The following is a 21,656-nucleotide window of genomic DNA, read 5'->3' as shown; positions in this document are numbered from 1 at the left end:
CGCACCGATGGTCATCACATACTGTATGTGCTAACATATTCGATGTGCAATGCAAAGGGCAGCTCACCCGATAAGAGCTGCCCTTTGCGATCCCCGCGGCTGTGCGGACTTCCTCCTTTATAAAGTCCAACTGCGCATGCACAGAGAATCTGGCGGCCGCGGGACAAGCTGTCGGATCCCTCACACAGCAGCTCTGCAAAGAGAAGCCCACAGGCTTCGATGGGGTTATTCCAGCTTGAGCTGGAGTAACTCCCACAAGCGAAGCGAGAACTGTTTTATTTTAGTATAAAATACAGTACCGCAGTAGGAGGTAAGTTTTTTTTTACACTTGTTTCCTGTGAATGGATGTGTAGGTGCCCCATTACATTGCTTTTGCAGATGGCCCTGTATTTACTATAAAACAATTTTGTGGAAAAAAGACAAAGGAGTAACTTACGAAGATGGTAGTTTTATTGAAGATGGGATGTTTCCCATAGCAACCAGATTCTACTTCTTATTTAATTGGTACCTTCTAGAAGAAGTTGCTAAGAACAACATCCCATCTTAGTAAATCCACCACATAGTTTGCGGATCATCAGTGGCGTAACTATGAAAAAATCCCCCCCCCCCCCCCGCCACAACTCTTTTGCACGCCCCTCCCCCCTCCCCCCCAAGCTCGACCCCGCCCCCCCCAGCTCAAACCCCCCCCCCCAACCCCCTCACCGTTCCACGTAGTGCCGCTGCGTCTGCCCCGGGACCTTCCGCCGTCGAATCAGTCTGCGCTGCGGCTCTCCGTCTCCCTGCTCTCCCGGCTCCTGCTGTCATAAAAAACATGTCACTCAGAAAATGGCTGCCCCCGTACAGCAGACCGTTTTTAAGCCTCCTCTAGCATCTTCAAAAACGGTCTGCATTCAGGGGGCAGCCATTTTCTGTGTTTCACATTTTTTATTGCAGGCGGAGCTGGGAGAGCAGGGAGACGGAGAGCCGGCGAAAGGTCCCATGGCAGACGCAGCGGGAAGGGTAACAATAGTCCCGCAGCCCCCCGGCGCCCTCACCTTCCAAGCGCCTCCCCACCACCGCGGGGGCTGCGGGGCGATAGCTACGCCACTGCGGATCATTACATTCCTGAACAACCATTAGCAGTCCCGGCTCCAGAGCTGGGGCTGCAGCACAGTACAAAAATCAAAAAGGGGAGCCACACCCACTGCCAGTGAATCAGTTAGGAGTGGCAGTTGCTGTGCGTCCCCCAATTAAAATTTGAACTGCGCTGAAGCGACCTCCCTCCATTTAAAATTTGAATTGCGCTGAAGCAACCCCCCCGCCCCCGTCTGGAGCCTCCCCTGACTGTTAGTCTTTTCTTGTCAAATGTCTGAATGTGTACATTTTCTGCTTGATTATATCCCCTTGCCACAAATCCAAGGTAGCAGCTTTCAAAGAATACCAATGCTCTTTAACATGAGGGTTTTAATTATAAAGCTTATCAAAAAGACAATGAAATGAAAACCCATTGACTCCATATATCTTGTCATTGCTTCTAGCTCTGCGAATATTATATCAGCTTTTCATGAAAGGAAATGTAACCATTTGTTATGCCTTTATGAACCACTGCTGTTTTTTAATTAAATTTCACCTGAGCCTCATTTTGGCCCTTATTCTAATCGGCTCGGTACGGCCCGCGTGCGGCCGTACCGCCGATGTTTTCTCTCTGCACATGCGCAGAGGTCACTCTGCGCATGTGCAGGGGAATTCTCCGTGTTAAAAATTTAGACGCCGCAAAGGGGGCGTATAGGGGCGTGAGGGGCTTCATCCCCTCATTTCCCTATGTGTACGCCCCGCGTTTCATGGGCGTTCCCATGCAAACGCGGGGCGTACGCATGGTAATGAGGGCATGACGCCACTCATGGGGGCGGAAAGCTGACGTCGCCGGATGTCAGCTTTCAGCCCCCATACAAGCTACCACACGGACGATTGTCCGTGTGGTCTCAGCTTGCGGGAGCTGCCGCGGCGTGCGGTCCTGCCTTCGATGGTCGTCGACCATCGAATGCAGGGGGCAGCTCCCAGCATGGTGGAGGCGTACGCCTCCACCATTTTCGTGCGGTTCGCCAGCCGTCCGTGTACGGACGGCCGTGGCGAACCGTATGGTGGGCGGGGATTCGTCTGGTGCGGTCGGAGCCGCATATGCGGCTCGACCGCACCAACCAGAATAAGGGCCTTTGTTCTTTGCGCAGGAAGACAACCATGATCCAGTGTTACTCTCATATGACGCTAACACCTAATCAATCAAGGGACGAGTTTCTATACAGTTTTGTATCACGTTATCACGTACATTGTAAATATTTAACAAGCACCCTTTAATATGTCTAAGTACGCTGAAAGTGGTGTCTATTGAAAAGCCACAAATCATATATAAATATGTTTAAATTATTTAAAAAATTAAGAGCTGCTTAACAAGTATCTCTTATATGTTCCAATAAATATTTAAATATTAGCCTGTACTTTTTGAGTGTAATTCAACTGGTGGGAGTACAGTGTATATCCAGCTGAATTAAACCTCGGGATATATAAAAACTCACCGCTTCATTGAACCTAAAGATGAAGCTGCTCTCATCAGAGCGACTCCCGTCGCGCCGTCCGACACCCTGCCCCAGAATGTGGAATGCGCACATTGAGACGCTTGCACACCCCATACTCGGCAATGGATGCACAACTGTGTGAGACGCTCATGCGGCGATGTCCCGTCCCCATCCACCAGATTGCAATCTGCCAGAAACCCAAGGATGGCGGTCTGTGGCAATGCCGAGAGCGGCCCCATCTGTACTACTCAGTGGTGGAACTTGTGTGTGGTGCAAAAATATGGGCCCCTCTCCTCCACCAAAACCCAAGTTCCCAATATGCAACACAGCAGTAGGTGACAGGGATAGTTTAACAGAGAGAGGCAGGGGGAGGCAGAGTGTGACAGGAAAACACAGTGGGTAACAAAAGGAGAGTGGCAGGGGCAGTAGTGGGCCCCTTAGCTCTCTGGGGCCCCCGGTGCACTGAACCTGTGGCCCCAGTGGTAGTTCCACCCCTGCTACTACTTCTCCCGTTAATATCCGGTCTCTAATCTACCCAATTTAGCGCCCCTCACTTTTTTGTCTCCCATATCTCTATGTAACTATGTAATCTGAGTGCTGCAATTTTGCAATTATTTATATATAGATAGATATGTTCTTGTTTGTATCATTTTATACAGATGGAGCACCCTTCATTCAGCGCCGGGTTTCGCCAGACCACCCCCTCTAGGGAATCGGCTCTCCATCTGATTGGGACGCACAAACTTCCTACACACACGTGCGTCCCAGTTTCCTGTCGGCAGGGGACGTGAACCCTGCCCGTCTCTACTTCAGGGAGACAGGCAGGGTTAGGGGGGAGCATGGAGGTGGAATCAGGTGGCGGGACCGGCTGCAAAGCGGTGGGGACCAGCGTGGAGCTCCGTAGTAAGGGGATGCACGTGCATCCCCTTCCAGTGGCTGGCGGGGGCTGGTGGCTGGCGAATCTACCGACAGCCCCTGCAAGAATGACAGGCGCTACATCTGGATGTAATCACTTTGGCCCTGAGTTGTATTCAAACCCAATGGTTTGTGTATAACTCTGATGCATTTGCGTAGAACAGATCTTGCGTTGTTTATCGAGGTACCCCCAAAATGCTGCATGGTTGGCCTGCCGTGGCCTCTTGGAGGAAGGAGAGAGGGAGGCAAATAAGACTCTAAGCTTTCTTAGACCAGGGGCTACGACTTGCAACACAGATTTCTTGGCCACCCCAAAAGGGGAGTTCCTGCGGTCATTCCGAGTAAATTTAGGCTTACTCTGAAAGGGGAAAGCTGCAACCATAGGTTATGACCCAATTCTGCATCATCTGCAGAGCTGGCAGTAGGTTCAAACTAAAATCTGCGGTAATAGAAGTCTGCGGGCAGCAATCAAATAACCCCAGGCACTGCTACAAGCCTGTAAATACAATGTGTAATTGAATATGTCCTTACAGAGGCGGAACTACCAATGGTTCAGCAGGTGCAGTGCACCGGGGCCCCTGATGCCTAAGAGGCCCACTGCCCCTTTTACCCTCTGCCTCTCCCCGTCACCCTCTGCCTCTCCCCACTGCAGTGTTGCGTATTGTGGACTTGGGTTGGGGTGGCGGAGGGGGGAGGGGAATTATATTATAAGAAATTCACATTGCAAAAAACAATGTCCAGGTTGTTCTGCATAATCCACATGTCACAGGAAACAAAGAGGACCAGTTAATGACCAGCTGATCTACAATTCAAAACATTGGTGCATACAGGCAGAACCGGGCACATGTAGAGGTCCAATACCTGGTTAAGTTAGAGTCATTATATTAGTACTAGTTACCAGCCCATCAAAATGACGGATCAAAATAACAGTATTGTCTTTGCTTTGGCACTTATCTTTTGAGGAAAAGAAGGCAGTGTGTGGATATATGAGCACAGTCCAGTTTTTAAGTGTGAAATTGGAATGTTATAAATAGTGTCAATGGGTAACTTAGCAACAATTTTCTGGAGGAATACATGCACAGGGTACACTATAGTGCACATTTAGAAATCCTTGTTATACAAACATACATATTTGCATTGCATTCATTAAATGCCCAGAATAAAAATTATTTTATATTCTAAAATCTATTTGCATGAATAAATGAAGACGGTTCCACTTCTGAACAACACCCTTCCCACCCCTAACCAATTTGGGTACAACTGGGTTATATCTCCTAGATAACACATAAAAAAGCTGGGAGGATAGAGGCAGTGGACTCAAATCAGTGGCATAGCAATAGCACCGCAGAACCAGTGGTGGTGCTGTTTGGCTTGTGGGCACTGGGACTCTGTGGCAGCTATTGATGCACCCCCTCCTGGGCACTGCAGATACTTGTCACTGTCCTGTTGCACCTACCCCCGTTGAAAATGTCCCTCCCAAAATGACAGCCAACTAGTATGTGCCATGGGGGGTTGGGGGGGAACCAGATTTACTGGCTAGGATGGAAGCTTGAATGTGGATTTTGCATTTAATCCCATTGGATTAAATTAATTGAATTTAATCCCTCTTGAATTTGACACAGTGGGGGAGATGTATCAAACCTTCTAACGAAGACAAGTTGCCTAATGCATCCAATAAGAGTCTATTTAGCATTTATCTATTCTTAGAAGCTGATTGGTTACTGTTGACATTTTCTCTACCTGCCCTGATCTTTGATGACAGCTCCCACAAGCCCCCTGCATGCGATGGACCAGCTGATCATCTGTATCGGCTAAGGTGGCTGGGAGTGACAGTACTGAGTGTACATGTGAAAAACTTTATTGAATTATAACGAAGTATCACAATACAATGTATTTCCCAAGACGATAAAGAGAAAGTGTTATGCCAGTACGCAGTAGGTGCTATGCATAATTTGCAGAAGGATCATTACTGCCTGCCAGGAGAACAGACTTATAGATGAATATTTCTGGGTTTGTTTGCGTTGTTTTGCTGGTTTAGTTTTCTTGTTTTGTTTTACAGTATATTTTATACATTTCTTCTATGCAACAATCTTAAAGGTGAAAGGCTTTTGGGATATAGCATTTCAATGATAGCCCTTCAGTCAATGGTTTATCCCCTGGTGTTCAGAATATGAGACTTGCATAATCTGTACTTTTGTATATCCTTCCTATAAAGCATTGACTTAACCAGCGGCTGATTGGGGACTAAAAGTGGCCCTGGAAAATTTCTGGAAGTGGCCTCATGTGGGCTGTACCAAATAAAAAATAGGCGGAGCACAGTAGAGAAACAGACAGACCCACACAGTAGAGAAACTTATACACATTACATCACACAGGAGAGCTGTTAATACACGTTACGCTACACAGCAGAGCCACATATACATGTTATTCTACAGTAGAGCTGCTTATACACACAACACAATGGTAGAGTCCCGTATACAGTAGAGTCGCTATTCCCCATTTCCCCACAGCATAGTACTGGACTGTGCAAAAAAATGTATATTTGTGTGTCACACATATATGGAATACAGTATGTGACACACAAATATACCTTTTTTTGCACCAGTTCCCAAGTGCCACTGCTTTGGCCAGGGTCTGGTATATACCTAACACCCTAAAAAATTAGGGATTTCCTAACATAAAATCAGTTTCAGATTCTTTTTATACATAGTATAAAGAAACCATATTATATGTTACCCTACTTGTGTCCCGTGTCTATCATCCTCTTCCCCAAACATTATCTGTTTTATTCCCCTTTTCTTAATTTCTCATATCACCCCTGATTCTCTTATTTCCTCCCCCTCTGTCCTTCTATGGCCATTCACTTTTCACTCCCTTCCATCTATTACCCCAGCACCTCACTCCCATCTTCCATAGCTCACATCTGCACCTTACACCTTCCTTCCATCTCTCACCCTTGTACCCCACTCCCTCCTTCTATCGCTCTCTTACCCCTGATCACTCCCTCCTTCTAATTCTTTTACCCCTGCACCTTCCACCTTCCTTCCATCTCTCACCCTTGTACCCCACTTCCTCCTTCTATCGCTCTCTTACCCCTGCACCATACACCTTCCTTCTCTCACAACCACTCCATCCATCTATCTCTTTCTTTCCCCTGCACCTTACACCGTCCCTCTGTCTCTTACCCCCACACCCAGGGTCGTCATAACTTTTTAGGTTGGGGGGCAAGGTATAATCTCAGTTTGGTGCCCCTAAACCTGCCCTGTGCAAGTCTGCGGGTGAATTGCAACAATGTCGCCATCCGCAGGCACATCCATACTCAATTCATGAACCATTGAATGATTTTCTGTGCAAATGTGAGTCTGAGGGTGTATACAGGCTGAGATTGCATCTTCAATTTTGACTACTGTACATATTCATAATCAAATCGGTATTCCATAGACATCGAATGGAGATCGAACATGTTTTCAAGATTTCGATCCTGATGCGTTCCGTTTAGCCGAACTCAAATAACCTGTACCGCCAACTGTGGAACAGATACAGGTTGATCAAGGCCGGCACTGACTTCAAACATCCTCCCTTAACCCCTTGGGTTGTGGGCTTTGCTGGGGCAGGACAAACCTACCAGGGCAGGTTTGTCCTGCCCCAGCAAAACCCACCACATTTAGCAGTGACGTCGGCAGCAGGCTGGGGGATGTTCGTGGCGGCTCGGGAGGACTCGGGTGCCTGAGCACTCCCGAGTCCCCCTGAGCCGCGCCGACCATATCCGAGCCTGCCGCCAACGTCAATGTAAAATGAGTGACGGCGGGCGGATCAGGGCAGGGAACTCCGGCACACCGATCGCCGGAGCAAAGGCTTGGGGGGGACTGAAAGGATGTGACGGGGGGGGAGGCTCTAGAGGTGCTGCACCAGTGGTGCACACCTGGACACCACTGGTGCACACCTATTCTATGTTAGTGGTATGCCCGGGCATTCCACTCAAGGGGTTAATAAGAAATATACATTACATTTAAAACATCCTACTGTACTGTATATATACTATATACTTCTGGATATGCTTATCTATGCAGATAGACTTCACTATTAATACCATCTGTGCATCTCCTTAAGTGGAATGTTAGTTGTCAGTATTTCAATCCATGCAATCATTTGTTATATTGTTTTGAGAACGATTATAACCTTTTAGTTCAGATAGTCATTGTTAGTATGTATATCCATATAGAAAATCACTGCATGTACTGTACCATAACTACAATATTTCAAATAGACATCCAAATGAAGGATTAATCAAACACAGTCCATTTAGTACACTTTGCTTTGATTAGTTCTTCGTTGAGCTGAATATAATGTGTTTTTGTAATTTTAGTTTTGTAAACTGGTGGTTAAAAACCACTCGCAAAGTGAATTCAATTCCGATTCAATAATGCCCAGGTACTCTGCTGATCTCTCTCCATATCTAGCTAAGTGTGCCAGTCATTGCTATAGTACAGTAAATAGTGGTTCCAAAGCAGCTCTTGGCATACTGTACAGCAGCATATAGTAGAAATCAATATTGGTAAGAGGTGCCAAGCTGAATGACCGTTTACACTGCCTGATTGTGATTGGCTGGCTTATTAGGGATCTCTGTCAACTGACAAAATATCGTTTTCAGTACTTTTGGAACATTCACCACCCGGTGGCTACATGTGTTTAGCATGGCATGGATTCTCTTGGGCGTACCATACGCCGTGAAAGGCTGTGACTGGGAAGCTTAAATGCCGCACTATGAGCAAAGATTTAAGAGGACACGTTATCTAGGAATACAAATCCCTGCTGACATAACCAAGATATATGCCCTAAATTTCAAAGAGACTATATCAAAACTCATACTTAAAATCCAAGGTCGGCACGATCTCCCTCTCTCCAAATTAGGAAGGATAGCTGTAATAAAGTCTATAATTTTCCCTAAAATCCTATACAATATGCAACTTCTTCCTTTTACACTATCCCCTGACGATGAGAAACGCCTTAAGAAAGCCATTACCCACTTTATATGGCATGGCAAGAAGCCCAAATTTGCACATTCCAAGCTGGTAATGGACAAGTACAACGGAGGTGCGGAGCCCCGACTTCACGTCTTACTCAATATCCATTTTAGCAAGATGTGCTGCAGACTGGATCCTGGGCAAAAGTACATATACAGACAATCTTCTAGAATTGGAAATCTTTCATCCTTACTCAGCAAACGCTCTTTTACATTCAAAAAAATCCCTCATCCCTCCTCATATACTAAACCACCCCCTATTCCATGATACATACACCGCCTGGATTAAACTTCACAAATGCTTATCTAGTGATCATTCCTCCTCACGCTATGTCACTCTATGGGGCAACCCTTCATTCCCTCCTTCCCTTTCAAACGCTCTCTTCCTGCAGTGGAGGGAGAGGGGGCTGTGCGCGGCGAACCAGATATTCGACCCAGGTGGCACTCTACTTACCTACTCAACACTGAAATCCAATTTTGATCTACCAAACACACATTTTTTTATGTTCCTCCAAGCACGCCACTATGTGAACTCACTCCACTTAGACTCTCAGATTCCTAATCCTACATCCCCTATGACAAGACTACTCCAAAAATGGTACACAAAACCGTGCAAACTGAAACACGTCTATGATCTCATAGTAAACATCCCTTCCAAACCATACCTTAAAAAGCTTACACAAACTTGGACTACAGATATCCCATCGATCACCTCTACTGATATACTAATACACAACTTCACTACATCCATGAAAACTTTAGGCTCAGCATACCTACAGGAGGTTCACTTAAAGACCATACATAGAGCATACATGTCTCCATCCATAAGGTCACACTTCGACCCAGCAGTCGGTGCGACGTGCCAAAGGTGGGGAAGGTCTCGGGCAGACTTCTATCACTGCATGTGGGATTGCCCTAAAATACGTCACTTCTGGAATAAGGTATATTTATTTATCAATTCCAATTTCAATTTGTCTTTAAAGCCTTGTCCGATGGCTAGTCTGTGTTTGAACTTCTGTGAGTGGGCCAACATCCCTGCCTCCAAGGTTCTATATCCTATGTTTATTATGTTATTCACTATAGCAAAAAAACTTATACTAAAGCACTGGATAGTGAAGACGGCTCCATCGGCTCTCCAACTTCACAAAATGATGTTACAACATTTATATTTTGATAGGAAATATATGCTACAACGGTTGCCCATACCTACGCACTCCTTTGGCAAAAAATGGAACCCATATATATCTACTCTAAATACTGACCTGAAAAATCGAGTTTTGGAATCCTTCAATGTATCAGATTGGTATACTTTGGCTTATGCATAGACCTAAGTCACCAGACACCCATACTATCAGGGGCATATAACAACTACCCCCCTCTCTATAGGCGAGTATCGTACCCTATACCAGCCTGTCATATCATATCTTTTACAATCCTGCAAGACGAACTGCCTCCTACCATTATATTGTTAAAACATTAGGATTATGATGTTGACATGTTGCAATGTGGACCTTTTAACGGTTTGTGCTAAAAATGTTAAACTCCAAACATGGGATGGGAACTTATTGATAACTTATTGATAACGTATTGATACTTAAACAACGGGTCTGGGATACATTAGCTACAAGTAGAAAAATCTAAGTTACAGCAGAATTTTGATGTTGTTTACTCTTAGGCACCCCCCCCTCCCCCCTCCCCCATTCCCCTTCTTTATCTTCTCTTTATCTTCTCTGTCGTAACCACAATAGGGTTAATATTTCTGTTTATGTTAGGTTAGTATGTTATAAGATATCAAATTAGAATGTATGAGACCTCTAAAGTACCCACGCAATAAGAATTGATGTTGCATCCATGTAATACGATGTACGTGTCTGTCACGCCGACCAAACTCTTAACCAATTTGTTGTCTCTTTATGATCTTGACGCAATTGTACCCCACCGTCTTATGTAACGTACTCATACATGACCCATCTCTATCTTACTATGTTGAACCTTGGTACATTATCTTAGACATGCTGATTGTGTTGTTTGCAAATTCTTGGAAACTTTAAAATTCAATAAAAATGTTTATAAAAAAAAAAAGAGGACACGTGTACTTGAAGACTGGAAGATTGGAGTTAAAAAGATTTATTCTATACCGATCACACTCAACTCCAGCCCTCAACTACACCAAACAGGGTATTATTCTGATGATTCTCTCTTTGGAAGCGGGTAGGATAATTACTGACTCAGAGAAATATAGTAATGGGCCTACACACGGGGTGATTTCAGCCCATTTACCTGACAAGATCGCTTAGAAAATGATCTAATCACTCCGTGTGCAAGAGCCCGCGCGTTGTTATCGCCCGGTGATTAATATCCAGCATGCACAATAAGTCTAGTTAGATCACCAGTCAGGGTCAGTGTTCTCACCGGCCCTGACAGATCGCTCAGCACAGTTGCCCCATGTGTAGGCCCTATAACTCACATGTGCATGATTAAAGAAATTAACTTTTTGGGGGTACTTGGGGACTGGAGTTTATAACCACTGTTCTACACATTGGCATGCAGTGTAGACAGATTGCAGTTGTATTTGCACGGGTCCCACCAGTAAAAAAAAAATTGCATGGTGACCAGTACATTTTTAGTGTGCATTATCCCCTCCAGTGCCAAGCATGGTGTTCATAGCAGTGACTACAGGACATTATATGGTAATTGGAGGAATGTCATAGGGACAGATCTTTATGGAAATATTGTGTCTTCTTACTGATTGTCGAGAGTTCGATAATCTCATGGGGATCATTAAAGCGGTCTATGCAGGGCCACCAGACTAAAATAAATAGAACGCTGTATCTTACAATGAGTACTTGCAGAAATAGTGCAACCCAATATGGTAGCTCAGCACAAAATATACTTTTCTTTCAATATTATTGTTTTATTCCATCAAACACCCAGTAGCGTGTAGGATATAAATAGTTGTTAAGCGCTAAGTTGTTTGGGCCTAACTGCTTATTATAAACTGAACTGTTATTTCTTTTGGCCTAGGGGCAACATGAGCGGATTGCAGATGCAGGAAGGACGCCGTGAAAGAGATAGTTTGGGAACCACTGGGACGTATGAAAGTAGAGACAGAAATTATATTACCCTCAATATACGAAAACATTAACTAGCAGTGGGGATATTATCTGTGAGATTCCGGGAAATCTTCATTACAGTACCGTTTCTAGAGGCCCTCCATACATGAGGATTTTCACATGCAATTTGGGATTGATTTCTCAATTGCAGCAATTAATTGCATGAAAAGCATCCAACTTGAATGTGATTGACTGCAGGTCCGATGCGATGCGCAGTCCCAAGTCAGGGGAGATCGCGGGTGACTTCCCCAAGAGAAGAAGTCACCCCAGTGAACTGTATACCCAGTTTAATCACTTAGCATCATGTAATGTTACTACTGTTCATAAAAAGTTTCCAAAATATAATTAACAAATTGGATAAAAAAAATTGTTTCTTAAAGTTCATTAAAAATAATATTTTTTTATTGATTTGTTTTCTTTATCATCCATATTATGTCCACCTCACCACCTTCCATCCTCCTGTCGGGGTCCCTCAGGGTTCCATCCTTGGCCCCCTTCTGTTCTCCCTGTACACCTCTTCTCTGGGTGCAATTATTAACTCCTTTGGCATCACCTCTATGCTTATGACACCCAAATCTACCTCTCCTCTCCTGATCCGTCCCCCACTGTTCTCTCTCAGGTTTCCGACTGCCTCTCTGCTATCTCCTCCTGGATGTCTGAGCAAATTCTGAAGCTCAATATGGACAAAACTGAACTTGTTATCTTTCCCCCAGCCAGAGCTACGCCTCCAACTAATATCTCTATCACTGTTAACAACACCATCATCTCCCCCATTCCCCAACTCCGCTGCCTGGGTGTCACTCTTGACTACTCCCTCTCCTTTGCATCCCACATCCAAGCTCTGGCCGATTCTTGATGTTTCCAGTTACGCAAAATTGCTCGCATCAGGCCTTTTCTCTCACAGAGTGCAACTAAGCTGATCATCCAGTCACTGGTCATCTCACGGCTCGACTGCAGCATTGTTCTCCTCACCGGCCTCGCTCGATCCCAACTGGCTCCTCTCCAATCTGTCCTCAATGCTGCAGCCAGGCTTATCTTCCTCTCCCGCTGCTCTACTTCTGCCACTCCCCTTCAACAAAATCTGCACTGGCTCCCATTCCCCTACAGAATCCTGTCCAAACACCTCACACTCACATACAGGGCCATCTCTAATTCCATTGCTCCATATATCTCTAACCTCATCTCCATTCATACACCATCCCATGTGGGTGGCTGCTGTGGAACTTCTAAGACCTTACATCCATACTTTTACTTGAGGAATACATCCCTACTTTGCTGCCCCCTCCTCCTTGTAGTCTATTGTGGCTGGTAAAGGGAGGCCTCCTGGGAAAACAGGGAACTTGCCCACATTCCTGGGGGTGCTGGGAGGACCACCTAATTTTTGTGAGCCTCCCTGCCACTCTGGAATGTTACGCAAGTATGCCTTAAGGGATTGGAAACTGGGTATTGGTGGCAGTATGGGGAGGTGCAATAGGTTGAAGTTTTGCCTAGGGTGCTGAAGCTTTGCACCGGCCCTGCCCCCTGCCTGTTTACATCCTGCTATATAGCCACCACCCACTTGCTTGCACCTCTTGTAATCTCTTTTCTCAATTTTTGAAACCTCTAGTGTCCAGTGGAAGCACACCTCGTCATTATTATGATATACGGTGTTCACATACATTATGAGGTAGTTTGGATCAATTCTTATACAAATCCTAATTCCAGTACGACTGACAATCCCTCCCCCCTCCCCTTTTTTTCCTGTGCTTCTTGTAATCTGTCTATCTCCCCTTCTTACTAGATTGTAAGCTCCTCAGAGCAGGGCCCTCTTTCCTCCTGTTGTCTAAGCCCACTTCTCTTCACATTTCACTCACAGCTCCCCCATACTCAAACACTCAGTGACCATATTCATCCGCATACTCATCTCCATCATTGGCCACAAGCCTCTAGTTGTATGTTAATTGAGTCCTCACTACTTATATTTAAGCTGTAATGTGTATTGAACTGTGGCGCTCTTTACCTGTACTCTATTTTTGTTATTTATTCAATGTCATGCCAAATTTTATCTCCCTGTACTGTTCCTTTGTACGGCGCTGCGAAACACTTGTGGCGCCTTATAAATAAAATAATAATAAAAAATGATCATTTGTGTAATACTGTACATGAGCAGTTTGTTAGGTTACTATGACATCCCTCGCAGTACTACTGTATATAGACAATAATTATCTTACAAATCAAAACCCTGCCCCAGTGGAAGCTATCTAATTAAATTGCCACATACACTAGGGTATAATTTATGCACCAGCCAATAGCCCACCAGTATGCATTTGAACTTTGGGAACAAACTGGAGAATCCAGAGGTATTGGGATTTGGGAAGAACGTGCACCCCCTGCTGTGATTAAAATTGGAGGTCACCTCTAGCTCTAGTTCTCTGCATAAAAGCATTCAACCCAAAATAATGAAATATTTTTGTTTAAAACAGGTTATCGAGAGCTTTGGCTCTGAACCAGAAGCAGAACAAATGAGGACAGTAGGGAACAAGTATAAAATGTAAGTGCTGTAAGTCAGGAGAACAGACATTCTTCTTTATACAATTTTACATCATTTCTTAGTAATGAAATACATTTATAGATAAAAGACTTTTTGAAACTGATAACAAATAAAATAGGGGAAAAGTGATTTCCTCTGAAACAGCTGTATATGTACAGGTGGAGCCATCCTCATCTAGCCCTTTAATAGCATTAAGTGAGTCATAGGATTACTCTGCTAATCCCCTACTGTATTGTTCTATGTATTGTATTGCAGCTGAGAACAATCGGCCTTGGCTCACCATGGCTATCCAGAGACGGCTAGATGAGGATGGCTCTAACTGTATGTACAGTATTTGTGTATAACATATATATATATATATATATGAAAACTTAGGAAATCCGCACACTTAAGGAGTTATTTTGAGGGTGCCCGTCAGCAAGAGATCATAGAAAACGGTATATCAAGAGATATAAAGAAGCAGCACTCCTTATTTGGTTTTTAAAGTCCAAACAAACAATTTATTCCATAGGCAGCTGAGCATCAGATTTTTGCAGCTTAACAGTCGGCATTAGCATGCCTTTACCAGTAGTGGGGGTCACAAACATAATCACCCATCCTAGTAGTGTAGGGAGAAACACAGTCACAGTCGACGGATCCGTTTCGGCTCAATGGAGCCTTTCTCACAGACTGACCCAATATTAGTGATACTCGTGCAGTGTTAAATAGCCATCACCATTAACTTCAATCAGATCACAACAGCTGCTGTGTATCACAGTCCAGCCAATCATAGCTTATAGCCCAATCACGCCCATGCCCGGAACTCCATGTATGGAGTTAAACAATCATACACCCCTATCCCACTCACGTGGGTCTCACCTGCCACTACAGGACCCCGGGCTCACTCGTCCGACTGCGGCGGTATTAGCTCAGGTGCTGGAGACGGAGGTGGAACGCAGCGCTTCGCGCCGCGCTACCCGCGTCATCACTAGGCACCAGGTCCAATCAGGGAAGCCGGCGTATCGCATCATCACCTGACGCGATCCCGGCCACTCCCCTGGACCAGCTCTGGAGCGCATCGCCATGTTGGGGAGGGCAGGGTACTCTGCGGGCAAGGTGTCAGGGGATGCGGACGCCATCTTGTGGAGGTCACTGAGAGACCTATAGTAATCACATCTGAGGCATTGTCAACACTAGTTTACGGCATTTAGCGGCGGGGGCAAGTTACCAGATAGGCTTGCTGTAAAAGCACATCAGTGGAGTGAACATAACACGACAAATGACAACATATAATATATACAGTATTTACAATGGGGAAGGTTTCATGAGAATATCACTTGGTCCTAATCTAGGTTTCATAAGAATATCACTTGATCCTGAATAAGTGACATAAGGCCCAATGAGGTCGGACAATAACTGAGCGGGGGATTACATGCATGTCATGGAGTCACAGATAAGCGGAAATAGGGTATTCTTCATTGAGTCCAGATGGTGATAAGGTATCCAGTTTCCGAATCCACTGGCATTCCCTCTGTAGCAACATTTTATGTCTATCACCTCCTCTTCTGAGAGGAGGTATATGGTCAACCAGCATATACTTGAAGTCCCTTATCGAATGTCCGGCCTCTACAAAGTGCATTGCTACCGGAGGCGTATTAATATCAACCCCATTCAGGGCCTTCTTGATCGACGATCTGTGCATCGCTATTCTCTCCTTCGCCATTCTGATGGTTTTACCCACGTACAATTTGTTGCACGAACAAAGGGTGACGTAGATGACGAATTTGGATTCACAATTCAGGCGATGATAGATCGGAAATGCCTGTCCGGAGATCGGATGGGTGAAATGTGTGCCCGTAACTAGGAAGCTGCAGTTGGCACATTTTGTACATTTGTCAGTCTGTGAGAAAGGCTCCATTGAGCCGAAACGGATCCGTCGACTGTGACTGTGTTTCTCCCTACACTACTAGGATGGGTGATTATGTTTGTGACCCCCACTACTGGTAAAGGCATGCTAATGCCGACTGTTAAGCTGCAAAAATCTGATGCTCAGCTGCCTATGGAATAAATTGTTTGTTTGTACTTTAAAAACCAAATAAGGAGTGCTGCTTCTTTATATCTCTTGATATACCGTTTTCTATGATCTCTTGCTGACGGGCACCCTCAAAATAACTCCTTAAGTGTGCGGATTTCCTAAGTTTTCTTGCATTCAACCCCTGTGGATTTGAATCTGCACCTGCGTCTACACCGTGTGTGTGATTCCACACGGATCTCTTGTATATAATTGTATATATATTTGTCTTGTCTATTGTTTTGTATATATCAGTGTAACCATCTCATTTACTCTTGATCAACTATTTCCTTAATCCATTTTTGATCTGTTGATTATGGAATCTGATATTGGGTATCTAACTGGCACTAAGAGGTTTTTAGAAAAGGACATATCCAAAATCCTTTTCCCTGACTCTGACAAATTGGCCTTTGACGTGGACAGCCCAAGTGAAATCTATTCCGACTTATTGAAACTTAATAAAAGACGTATTGAACTTGAGCTCCATGGACTAACACTGACTCAGTATTATAAGGACAAACTCCTACCAAGGGGATTTCGAATTAAAAATCAACCCACCATTGGCCGTGGAAACACGGAATTCTGTAAGCAATGGTGTATGATCCTCAATCAGTGTAGTCTGGATCTCATGATACTAGTAATACAACAAGTCAACAGTGAGATAGACACCTTAAAAATTGACATTGCTGAGTGTGAGCGAGGTGGCCTGGATGTTATGACTGCAGATGAGGGGGGATCCTGGATGACTAAATTGACAGAAGGACTTGACGCATACCGTTCTGAATTATTAACGTTTAAAAAATCAAAATACAAAAAAGTTAAGGAGGATTATAAGGACCTACGGGTCTATCCCTGGCTTAACAAGCAAAATACCCGACGTCCCTGGAAGACAAACGAGGGCCCTAGAAGACGTTACGACAGAAAATATACAGACGTAGATTCCCACACTTCCCAGAGTGACTCCGACCAATCCTCTCGACCCAGGCGACCGCCGTTTTTTCGGGAGCGCGTACACACGCGCAGCCGAAATCGGAATACCCCAAAAGGACAAGAAGAGGGGGACAGCGACACAAGGGGAAGAGGGGCGACCTCCAAGTCAGGCCCAAGGAACAAGTAGTCTACAACCTCTCTGATTATACACCGACCAGAGAGGAAATGGCGGTCCTGTCGAAAGGACTTACTTTTATACAAACGTACAAACAAAAGCCCATTGATCTAGAAGTAGAACTGTATAAATTCCAGCGTAAATTGAACCTAATGGACTTTTATAAAAGACGGGGTCCCACGACTGATAGGACGGTGAGCCCCTTTAAACCGAGGAGTACTTTTGACCCACCCACAGTCAACCCGTCAATTGCCACTTTTTTTAGGCTGGTCAAAAATGACCTACATAATGCCTCTGAAAAAGTCAAGACTAGGTCCAATCTAACCAGAGCGGAATCAACAGCTATACGCTCCTTACATGATAACAGGAACATAATAATCCGCCCCGCCGATAAAGGCGGGGGCATTGTAATCCTGAATCATACAGACTACGTGACTGAGATTATGAGACAGCTCAATGACTCAAACTGTTACAAGAAACTGACGTTTGACCCTACCTCCAATTACAAGAGGGAGATAGACTCAGTAATAGATCTGGGACACACCAACGGCTGGGTTGATACCCAAACCTCACTCTTCCTTAAACAGGAGTTCCCCAAGGTGCCCCTAATCTACATCTTACCGAAAATACACAAGAGCATGGTGGCTCCCCCTGGCAGACCCATTATTTCTGCCAGGGGTTCGTTGAGTCAACCCCTTTCCCAATACGTCGACTACCACCTACAACCGGTAGTTAAATGTACCCCTTACTACATACGTGATACTACTGACTTCTTAGTCAAACTCCAGGGATTCGGGGGACCCCCACCTGGCAGCATACTGGCTACCCTGGATGTCAGTAGCCTCTATACCAACATCTCTAACAGGGAAGGTATAGAGGCAGTCCGTAAGACTCTGGTGGGGAACACAGACTACACAGGCCCACCTGTTGATTATTTGCTTCTTCTTATCGACATAATTTTGCATAAGAACTACTTTCTATTTAACAATGCGTTCTTCTTGCAGCGGGTTGGCACAGCGATGGGGTCCAATATGGCCCCATCCTATGCCAACCTGTTCATGTACCAGTATGAGAAAATTCATATCATGTCCAATGTACAATATTCTAAATATGTGGCAATCTACATGAGGTACATTGACGACCTCTTTATGGTCTGGACTGGCACACAGAAGCAACTTGATGACTTTGTCCTTTACCTCAATGGCCTACCTGGCCTGATCAGGTTCACTTGTACAAGTGATCCAACCTCCCTTAACTTTCTGGATGTAACAATAACTGTCAACAACAATGGATACGACACTAAAGTATACAAGAAACAAACTGATAAGAATACACTCTTGTCATACGACAGTTTCCATCCACAGCCACTTAAGAGAGGGTTGCCCTTCTCGCAGCTCATCAGAGTTGCGAGAATCACATCTAATCCGGATGATCTGAATGACGAACTGCAGACTATGGCACTAAAATTTCTTGACCGAGGTTACGATAGAAGAGAGGTCCATGAAGCACTACAGAAATGTAAAACCATAAAACGTGAGGACCTACTGAAGCCGTCAAAAAAAGATTCCAGTATTGACAGAATAGTATTTCCTACCACCTACTCCACTAATTCGGGACTCCTGAAATCGTCCGTGCAGAGACACTGGCACATCGTGAGCACTGACCCAGTGCTGGGCCCAGATTGTGCCAGTGTTCCACTGTTCAGCTACAAAAGGAGTAGTAATCTGAAACAGAGGGTCTCTTACTCTGACATCAGCCCCGTTAAGACATCAAGTGGATGGCTGACGTCTAGGAATGGTACCTACAAATGTACAAAATGTGCCAACTGCAGCTTCCTAGTTACGGGCACACATTTCACCCATCCGATCTCCGGACAGGCATTTCCGATCTATCATCGCCTGAATTGTGAATCCAAATTCGTCATCTACGTCACCCTTTGTTCGTGCAACAAATTGTACGTGGGTAAAACCATCAGAATGGCGAAGGAGAGAATAGCGATGCACAGATCGTCGATCAAGAAGGCCCTGAATGGGGTTGATATTAATACGCCTCCGGTAGCAATGCACTTTGTAGAGGCCGGACATTCGATAAGGGACTTCAAGTATATGCTGGTTGACCATATACCTCCTCTCAGAAGAGGAGGTGATAGACATAAAATGTTGCTACAGAGGGAATGCCAGTGGATTCGGAAACTGGATACCTTATCACCATCTGGACTCAATGAAGAATACCCTATTTCCGCTTATCTGTGACTCCATGACATGCATGTAATCCCCCGCTCAGTTATTGTCCGACCTCATTGGGCCTTATGTCACTTATTCAGGATCAAGTGATATTCTTATGAAACCTAGATTAGGACCAAGTGATATTCTCATGAAACCTTCCCCATTGTAAATACTGTATATATTATATGTTGTCATTTGTCGTGTTATGTTCACTCCACTGATGTGCTTTTACAGCAAGCCTATCTGGTAACTTGCCCCCGCCGCTAAATGCCGTAAACTAGTGTTGACAATGCCTCAGATGTGATTACTATAGGTCTCTCAGTGACCTCCACAAGATGGCGTCCGCATCCCCTGACACCTTGCCCGCAGAGTACCCTGCCCTCCCCAACATGGCGATGCGCTCCAGAGCTGGTCCAGGGGAGTGGCCGGGATCGCGTCAGGTGATGATGCGATACGCCGGCTTCCCTGATTGGACCTGGTGCCTAGTGATGACGCGGGTAGCGCGGCGCGAAGCGCTGCGTTCCACCTCCGTCTCCAGCACCTGAGCTAATACCGCCGCAGTCGGACGAGTGAGCCCGGGGTCCTGTAGTGGCAGGTGAGACCCACGTGAGTGGGATAGGGGTGTATGATTGTTTAACTCCATACATGGAGTTCCGGGCATGGGCGTGATTGGGCTATAAGCTATGATTGGCTGGACTGTGATACACAGCAGCTGTTGTGATCTGATTGAAGTTAATGGTGATGGCTATTTAACACTGCACGAGTATCACTAATATTGGGTCAGTCTGTGAGAAAGGCTCCATTGAGTCGAAACGGATCCGTCGACTGTGACTGTGTTTCTCCCTACACTACTAGGATGGGTGATTATGTTTGTGACCCCCACTACTGGTAAAGGCATGCTAATGCCGACTGTTAAGCTGCAAAAATCTGATGCTCAGCTGCCTATGGAATAAATTGTTTGTTTGGACTTTAAAAACCAAATAAGGAGTGCTGCTTCTTTATATCTCTTGATATACCGTTTTCTATATATATATATATATATATATATATACTCTGAAGGGCATATTCGGACTGGTAGGGTTACACTGTATGTGACAAAGGGTCTGATTCAGACCTGATGTGGGGGGGCAGGCAGCTCATAGCTGCTCATAGAGTCTCAGCCAATCAACGTGCAGCCAGTCATTTCAAAATATTCAGCAGCCGCATCCCACCACCCGGCAAAATGGCACTACAAGCTCCAGCCTCCCAGCCGCCACCACTGCTCAGACAAAACCCACTGCCTGCCACTATGAGCTGCCCACCACTACTACCAGCTTGCCGGACCCCACCGCACGGGGAAGGAGGTCCCAGGTTGGGTGGTCAGATGGCCAGCAGGTCTGACCATCGGCTCGGGTCCGATGCGCACGGGACTGCGCATTGGACCTGAGGGGACATCAAACTGAGCCGATTTGGGTCGATTTCCTGGCCCGATTCTTCAGAATCGGCTCAAAACTGCTCAGTGTAAATGATATATACACACAGTACAAAATAAGCTGCGCTCATCTTTGCGGCTCTCTGCATTCGTGCGGCCCATTCCCTGTCTTGGCGAGCAGAACATCTCAGCGTGCCGGCGCTACACATGGGTATGGCTCAATCTGTATAATATGTATGTACTGTATGTACAGTATGTGTGTATATATATATATTTATATATATATATGTACACACACTATACTTACCCAACTGTGCTAGATGAGAGAGTAAAACTTCCATGTGCAAATAATACATCACATGTGTACAGCAGGACCCATGTGTGTGCTGGTCCTTTACTCTCTCATCTGGCATGGTTGGGTAAGTGTAGTGTTTGACTATTGATTTATGGACTGTGCACATTATATCATATGTGTATATATATATGCCGATGTTAAGTGTATATATTGTTTATTAGATTAATTTTTTTAAATTAGTCTTATTGTGGTCACATTCTCTCATGCACCCTGTTTAACTAAGATTCCATAGCTTATGTTAACCATTTCCCTAGATGATTAGTGACAGGTGTGTTGGTAGCTGCTCACCTATAAAAGCAAAGTCTGCTGTGAGCTTCAGACCAGATAGCATGCCTGGAATCAAGCATTGATGTGATAGCTATGTGTATTGTAGCCAT

The 21,656-nt window shown here is 45.1% G+C and overlaps 1 protein-coding gene across 4 annotated transcripts in view; it reads right to left on the bottom strand.

Annotated features, from left to right (window-relative positions):
- Positions 1 to 21,656, bottom strand: part of CACNA1E (calcium voltage-gated channel subunit alpha1 E) — a 643,532-nt gene that overhangs the window by 437,629 nt on the left and 184,247 nt on the right. The gene's annotated exons all lie outside the window — the stretch shown is intronic.

This window comes from Crinia signifera, chromosome 8 (assembly GCF_055691185.1).
Source record: "Crinia signifera chromosome 8, ASM5569118v1, whole genome shotgun sequence".
In the NCBI taxonomy this organism is placed as follows: Eukaryota; Metazoa; Chordata; class Amphibia; order Anura; family Myobatrachidae; genus Crinia; species Crinia signifera.
Note: the sequence above shows the minus strand (reverse complement) of the source record. Positions and strands in the feature narration are given on the sequence as shown.